Below are 8,076 nucleotides of genomic sequence, written 5' to 3'. Positions count from 1 at the left end.
GAGCATACCTGAAGGATCGGCCGTAGTTGCCGACGTCGGAGGAGGCATGGAGGCCGCCGCGGTAGAAACCAACGGAGGTGAACTCACCGGAGGTGAACTCACAACCGTGGTCGCGGCTGCGGAAGAGCCCGCAGAAATAGTCACCGCCGGCTCAGTGAAAGATTCAGTAAATATGGCACTGACAGCCGGCGGAGATGTCATCACAGTTGGAACGGTTGGCTCAACTGGGTGAGCAACTGAACCAACTGAAGCAGGCGCAGTCGCCTGGGTCACCGCCTCAGGTAGGTTGACCAAGCCTACCGTCATGGGTCCGGAGGTGCTCCTCCCCGCTCCACCCTGGAATGCGGCAGCATCCACGCCTGTACAAAGAAGATATATAAGTATTATGGCGGAAAGATATGAAGTTAAAAGTAAAGAAAGTTTGTACTTACGGGTTTTCTTGAGCCTAAAGGTGCGAACAGGCGGGGACGAACCCGATGGAGCCGGCCTCTTCACGCCGCTCACTGTCGTCGTCCTGGGCTGCTCGGAGGTGACAGTCGTCTCAGCCTCCGGAGCAGTGGTCTTATCACCACCTGGGTTCCCCGCCGCCTCCTCGCTCTCGGTCTCCGAATTTGAACGGCTCCCCGGATCGGCAGTGGAGGCAACCTTCGCCTTCCCCTTCCCGCCGGCAGCCTTCTTTTTCCGCACCAACGGAGGACCATCTGCGGATTCCTCATCAGAAGATGACAAGATTAGAGGAATTCCAGCAGAGGTTTCAACATTGAGAGGTCGAGGGTTGAATAACTCCTTACCTGGCCGCGTGGCGCTCAGAATGGGGTGGCCTGGCGGGTAGACCTCCACAAACCGATCCCTCGTTTGCTCCAAGATGGGCAACTCGTTCTCATCGAGAGCACGAGTACCCATCCGAGCGGGACCATCAGCCTCCCGCGGCTGCAGGAGCGACTGCAAGTCATTCCCCTCTGAAATAAATAAAGAAACAGTTAGAAGAAAAACCTATATCAACAAAGAAGACAGAGCATACCGTAAGGGACAGAGTTCAAACCGTATTCGAGGACGATGGGAACCTGTGACGCCTCCTTCCACACCCGGCTCATCCCGAGCATCACCATCCCAGACTCCGCAAAGCGGTACACCGGAGTCTGGACCCGGGAGATCTTGGCGAACCACTCCGCCTCCTGGTAGTTGAGGGCGTGAAGGGCGGGGAGTGCTCTCCCATTCTTAAACGTCATTGCAAGGGGGACGACGCGAGCGGAGATATAAAAAAACTCCCGCTTCCACGACCGAAGACTGCGCTCGGTAGCGCAGATCTTCAACCCCTTGATCCGATTGACCAAAGTGTACCACCCCTGGATACACCTCCAGGAGTAGAAGGTCATCAACCGATCTACGGGCGCTCCACGCCCAGAACGAGGCACACCCACTCAAAGTGGCGGATCTTGGCGATCGCCATCGGGTGTACCTCCGTCAAATGCACACCGTGCCTCTCCAAGACACGGTATACAAACTTCGTCAATGGGAACCTAAGATTCCCATAAACGAAGAATGCAGCATACACCCCTATCTTGCCCTTGGGGGCATCGTACACCGTCTGGTGTGGCTCCGGAAACTCAGGCTCGAACGGCTCGAGCATGAACTTCCGGACGACGTACCGATAGAGGTCGGCCGGAAGAGCACACTGGCACTCGCCAGCAGTACTCTTGTCATCCTTCTCGGAAGTGGACGACGGATTCTCGACGAACACGTCAGACTCCTCGGCAAAAGAAGACATTCTGGAAGGAAGAAAGGCAACGATTTCAGATAATATTCGCCGGAAATCGCTTAGAAGGAGAAGATAGAAGTGAAAGTGTGGATTACAAAGGACCCTCTCCCCCTTTATATACTCATCGCAATAAATGCGATGAATTTAATGCGGAAGAGAGAGAAATCGCATGTGCAATGAAACTATGACACGTGGCAAAGAGCAAGCTGGCAACAGCTGTTGAAAGGACGCGTGCCATTAATTTCGCGGCCACGCGCCCGAAAAATCACGCCCACGCGCCTGAAAAAGCGCCTGGAATGACCATATACTGTCACGTCGCCATAACTTCCTGCACGTCCTGACACTGTCAGAAGAAACCGTCGGACGACGTTTCAACAGTTTGGACTGTTCTTATCCTTTCACCAACTCTTCGAATTTCAAAAAGATTCAAAAGTAAGCGGGAAAATACCCCTTACCTTGGCAACCAAGTAACTATAAGACAGGTGCGAGTACAGTGTTAAGGCAAAACCCTTCACATACTTAGCACCTGCAGGGAATTGAAGCCAAGAATACCTCGGCAACCAAGTAACCATAAGACGGGTACGAGTACAGTGTCAAGGCAAAACCCTTCACATACTTAGCACCCGCAGGGAATTGAAGCCATGAATACCTTGGAAGTAAAGTAACTATAAGACGAGTGCGGGTACAGTGTCAAGGCAAAACCCTTCACATACCTAGCACTCCGCAGGGAATTGAAACCAAGAAGGATCTTCTGGGCAGTGCTTGCGGAAACGGGAATAACATCTCCGCATAGCGGGAACGTCGAGAACTATATTGTTTGAACCTCCAAGATGGAATTGGTTGTTTAAACATAATTGATCACTATGTTCAAAACTACCAAAACCTCATGGAGAATCTACACAAGTGGAACTCAACGCTCCTGACTTGCGAGGAGGTTACAGACCTACCCGCATCACACCCAAAGATCAAGCAGAAAAGTCGGGAATTTCTGCACGTGACGTTAGGACTTCCGCGGGAAGAATCCCCATGGAAAACCTTAAAACTAAAACCTTTTCAAAACCCCTTGTTTAAGTCCAAAAGTTCACCTCACTTATTAACAATTCATGAGAAGAACATTGGACTGGGGGGACTTGAAGAGGTAGGTCCCAGCAGAGCCCAGTTGGACCCGCAAGACTCACCTTGAAAAGGGACGTCTGCGCAGTTGAACCCGCAAGACTCCTTAACGGACGTCTGCGCGGTTGAACCCGCAAGACTAAAACTTAAAAGGGACGTCAGCGCAGAGACCAACTGGATCCGCAGGACCCACCATGCTCAGAGACGTGACGTCCTTACGCGCAGTACGCAAGCTGTTCCCGCAGGAAAAGCCTCCCAATGGTGAAGTACTCTGCCTGTTCCCGCAGCTGCGGATACAAGCCATCAGGGAAGGCTACCTGCGCAGCAAAGCTACACGCACAAGGCACTTAGCTCTCTTAATAATTCATTAATGTCACCTGAAGAAGGAATGAGCAAAGCCGGGAATACTCCCGCCCAAATGAGCCAGTCCGTACGATACGGGAAGATCTTTTGTACTGTACCTGACGAGGTATGGACAAAAGATCGGACCAAAGATACGACAGCTCACTGACAACTGTATGACGAGCAGCACGCTCTTGTACTGTATGTCACTATTAGCCGCTGCCTACTCACCAACCTGTCGGAGGACGTGCATAGCCTGCAGTTGGTGGAACAGGAATAGTACACAGCCGCCTTGGTCACTATCAGCCGCTGCCTACCCACCAACTACCAGCATGGCATGTGCGTAGCCCACAGTTGGCAGAACAGGAACACTATTCAGCCGGTTGTACCTTCTTGGAACCTACCTTCGGCTATAAATACTCCAACACCTTGGAATGGTAGGATCATCTCATCTTATCTTATATCTTATACCTGATATCTGCTCTAGTCATTCTCTTAATATACACTTATATTCAAGAGCAATCTAGTCTGATTCTCACGCCGGAGGGTGGTCACAAGGAGGTACCCCCCCCCCTTCTCAGTGACGAGCTCACGGTGTCTGTTTTGCAGGTTATCAGAAGAACCATCTTTGCCGGATCTAACCCCTCGTGGGAAACATCTATTTAACCCCCAGATTGTCCGTAATCTGCCCGGGGTCGATTAGTGTTTCTTCAGTTAGTTAACTAGTTTAGTAAAACCAACGTTTAATGAAACTGATATCTAATTAGTTAATAAATATATATATATACATATATATCAATTGTTTGTATATTACGTAAGTAGCTATAGATAAAAACTCAATGTGGTCATCTTGTTGATATAAGTTTGTGAATGTGTGTTTTCATTTTGGTTGCATTCTTATTTGAAACTTACGGTATTATGTACTAGTGTTAAATAATAATAACTGTACAAGCCCGGGCGTTCATAGGAATCCAAAACATGTTTATACGTAAGATAAATAGTTAACACATAACTACGAGCCGGTGAGTTGGGACCCGAGTGTGGCTCCTTTCATTGAAATAACGAACCGACCAATACCATTAACCATACACATACACGATTCGGGACATCATAAATTATTATAATCGTTAATAATATTAAACTATTATTTTTGACGGACCGTTACATTTATTAGATTTACCATTACTCAGCTATTTTCATGAAGAACGGTTTTGAAACGTATTGATCATTTTATAAACATGCCAATATCAACATGCCTTCATGCTAGATGTACAATAACTTGCTATGCATGATTTCCATCACAACTAGTTCTCTTTACCACTTGTTTTATTGTTATTACTTGTTATTAATAGTATTAACAACACAAATGTTATATTTGTTTATAAAACTTAAGTAGCTGTAATAATAGAGTGTGGTGTGGTGAACCTACTTTATAAAAACAATAACGGTAAAATGATTTTATAATGTCACCTTTATCTAAACGGATGAATATCTATTTTACTAACTAGATTATTATTACTTTTAAAAATTATCTTTTTAAGAAAAATGTTTTATTTAAATAAGTTAAATAAAACATAACTATGTAACCGTTAACTTTGACCAGAGGGTTAACCAGTCTTAGAACCGAACTTTGTTTTAAACTACGGTTTTTGAATAAAAGCTTATAATGGATTATTATAACTCAAATAATATTTTTGAGAAGTTTTCACTACGAAAATATGAACAAATTATTTAGAAAACCAACATGAAGCGAACAAAGGGTTTATAACATGTTTTTATATTGTTTCGTAAAATATTTATTATATTACTATTTTGATAACATTTGGTTAAGCTAATAGTCTTAAATCATAAACTTTACGTTTTGAGACGTAAACAAAGTACGGGGATCAAAACCATACACTTGAAACTTGCTGGGATTTCAGAACTAATAATATTATATTTTTGCCTATTATCTTCTAATAATTAATGTAGGGTCACAAAATAAATATTTTGGTTTACGAAAACGTAATTATAAGTCATTACACTTAAAACCGACAATATCGGCAATAACCGGCATTGTTATTGTTTATGAAACAAAGAAATGTTTCTCCTAATAGAAACATAAAGGCTACTAATGAAGTAAATTGTGATAGGCTATGCCAGTTTGGGGCATCCGAAATTTAACGAAATCCGAACTTACTACAAATAGTAACTTTGTCGAAGTTTGACATACTGATGCATTGTAATGCTTACTTTACTATACATTAATTATATGAACAATTGCTTGACATAGATGCCATAAGCAAGTATATGCATGAACTTTCCTAGAAAGGAAACTTTATTTGTCTAGAATTTAATACGTGATCAATACTTAGAGTTGACTAATACATAATACTAGAGAAAGTTGTTAGAAGTGATACTAGTTCAATGAAGTGTTTACCTATTATAAATTAACATGGGAAAACCCAACTTGGCAATTGAACGTCCGACAATAAGTCGTAACACTTAATCATACCGAAGAGCTCAATCGAACGACAACACCAATAACAAATATTACATTGTTGCCAAATTACTTATTGTTATATATATATATATATGTGTGTGTGTGTGTACTAGGCGTACTTGGTGATTTCCAATATAGCAAGAGCTCATAGATTGTCTTTCATTTACACATATTGCATACGGACGGAGGTGAGTTTCGTGCTGCCCTTTTTTCTTAAAATTTTTGGGCTGGATACATGCTGGTTTTACTTGTGGTGTGATATTTATCAAGAGGTGTTTTACTGCTAAATTTTGTCCCAACTTTTACACAATCATTAGCCCAAGGGAATGGGTCGGAGGCTTGTATGGGTAGTACTATTTGGGAGACCCCACGCACAGTGACCCTATGTTGGGTAAACCACACTGAGATCTGCGGATCGTTGCGGCATATAACCTACGTGTTTGATTATTGCTTTTAGCAGGGCGATAGTCCGGGACGGTTTAACTTCTAGTATGAGTTTGGGATACTTATGCTAGTTGCAGGTTTGATTGTGGACATGATTGATGTGCACAATGGTTTATGCTTACATACACGCAAACTTGCGCGCTTTTATAAATGATCTGTTTTATGTGTATGTATTCAGGTACTATGGGGATTAGCAATTTGGATTAGCTTTGTAATGAGAATGTTTCAGGATAGAGGTGTATGCCGAACATGAATTATGAAGATTAGATGCCAAGAAGATTAGTAGAATCAACCTCGGGATTGTAGCAGTGTCAGAAAAAAGATAGTTGTGTAGTTACACCTTGTCATAAATACTTAGTGCAAGCATTGTAACTTATTTTTATCAATAATATTCCGCTGCTTACACTTGGTACCAATTTGTCTTTGAAACTCCTAGCCCCCTTTTGGCAGGGTGTGACATAATGTTAGGGTTATGGTTCAACAATGGAAGACGAATATCACAACATGATTAATTACCTGATTCACAGATTAAACGAGGGTTAATTGACGATTAAACGGGCGGCAAAGACATGGTGTAGAACATATATCAAACAGTAACGAAAATCAAATTAAGTATAGGGTTAAGGTTAGCGAGGGTTGGGAGATATTGTCTGCAGGGTTAATTGAGTTTATATAATCGATTATACGTATATTGATATAGGATTATGGTCGGCTTCGAATAAAACGAGAAAACGGATCCTTTTTTTTATCTAATTAACATAACAGAGAGTCGGTTAGGCCGTAATTAGGAAGGTATAACAAGGATTTGATTCAATTTCTATATTGGTTACGAGAAATGAGGATCAAGAAACCAATTGAATCGGGTTAGGAATTGGGTTTGGGGATTGGATATGGGTTATCCAGATTATGAAAATGGGTTATAATAAAGTTAGACTTTAATCCCGGATGTTTAAAGATGGACACAAAAGAAGTTAAAACTTGCATTTTGGGTTAAATGTGTAAAAACTCAAAAGATATATTTATAACTAATTAAATATTAATAAAATGATTAATTTAATTTGATAAACGCAATATATTTAATAAAAATAACCCAATCATTGAACCGAGTCGGGTAAAAGTATAAGTTCGAAAACCCGAGTTGTTACACTATTAATAATGGAATTATCTCATTCATCCAACCTTTGAATATCAAGGAGACTAAGCACTTGGAAGAAGTCGTTAGCATCAAATATCATCCAAATTGGTTAAATTGTTTTAATTTGATCATGTGTGTATCTATTACTTTGATGTATAACATTATGCTTATTATTGGCTAAACTTTCATAGTATCATCTTGGTTTATAATGAATCTTAGTTATAGTTTAATAATATTGGTTAAACATGTGATCGATTTATAAAAATAAATGTTATGTTGTAATTATCAATTGATGAGGAATGTTAAAATACTCTTAAAAAGATACACCAAGTGTCGAGCTTAACGATAAGTAGGGGAACTGCCACTCTTGTAAGGCCTTGGATAATAAACTTTAAAAGAGACACCAAGTACCGAGCTTGATGATAAGTCGGGGAACTGCCGTTCTTGTAAGGGCTTGGTTGAAAAAAAAACATTAATCCTAATATTAATATGGACCAAATGAAGTATTGGTAATAATTGATCATCTTAAAATAGGAATGAATTTTGTGAAAACGGATTGTTGATGTTCTTCCACTAAAATCGGTTAATTACTTTTCAAGTGAGTGCGCAACATAACCTATTTTAAACAACTCTTGGATGGTTATTACATGAGTTCTATAATTGTCTAAGAGTTGTGTGGGTTAATACTTAGTAACTCATGGTTTATCCTTTACAACTTAACTAATCTTAATTGGTATTTTAAGTATAATGCAAATGTAGCACCCCGGCTTAAGCGGAAAGACCTGAGTGTGACGTACAGAT

The sequence above is a fragment of the Bidens hawaiensis genome, unplaced genomic scaffold (assembly GCF_021521415.1).
Source record: "Bidens hawaiensis isolate Kalapana, Puna unplaced genomic scaffold, B.hawaiensis_p1.1 tig00003510_1, whole genome shotgun sequence".
Taxonomy (NCBI): Eukaryota; Viridiplantae; Streptophyta; class Magnoliopsida; order Asterales; family Asteraceae; genus Bidens; species Bidens hawaiensis.
This window is presented reverse-complemented; position numbering follows the sequence as displayed.